Genomic DNA, 676 nt, shown 5'->3' on the forward strand with positions numbered 1-676 from the left:
CCTCCCCCGCCAAGTCTCCAGATTACACACTCTCTGGGGCAGGAAACCTCCCTCAGGAAATGGAGTCTTCAGGCTGAAGAACGTGGTTGAACTGAGAGACAGGATTATGAAGGCATAGTGTGGGAGTCTGAAAACCCAGGCTGAGGTGCCCATTTTTGTTTTGCCTGGCCCCTACACTTTAGTGGTCGAGGGACCTTAATCGACCCTCTAACTCTCTGAGTCTCAGTTTCCCTATCTGCCACCACCACCCCGTCCCCCAACTTTGGAAAGGAGACAGTGTTGAGAACATTACTGGGATTTCCAGTTTGGCTGGGCAGGTGCTGGGGGCACTGTCTGGTACCACCTTGGAAAGAGCCCTGGGCTGCAGCCCCGAACACAGCCCCAAAGAGCCAGGGCCTGAATGCTCAGCAGAAAATGCCGGCAGGGGGGCCTGAGCCCAGGCTGGGTAGGCAAGAAGGGATGAGTCAGCCTTGTCTACAAATCACCACCCTCACCAATGCCTCCTTTACCACCGACTGAGGTGATAAGACAGATGAAAGCTGGTGTGCAAGACAGCTAAGCTCCCAAGTGCCAGTTCTGTGTGCCCAGACTTAGAGATGGGGCACACCCATACTTCTGAAATAGCCGCCCAGGAGAGAATACTTCAGGGAGAATTGTAGAGCAGTGGGGCTGCCCC

The sequence above is a fragment of the Panthera uncia genome (genome assembly GCF_023721935.1).
Source record: "Panthera uncia isolate 11264 chromosome B3 unlocalized genomic scaffold, Puncia_PCG_1.0 HiC_scaffold_1, whole genome shotgun sequence".
Classification (NCBI taxonomy): Eukaryota; Metazoa; Chordata; class Mammalia; order Carnivora; family Felidae; genus Panthera; species Panthera uncia.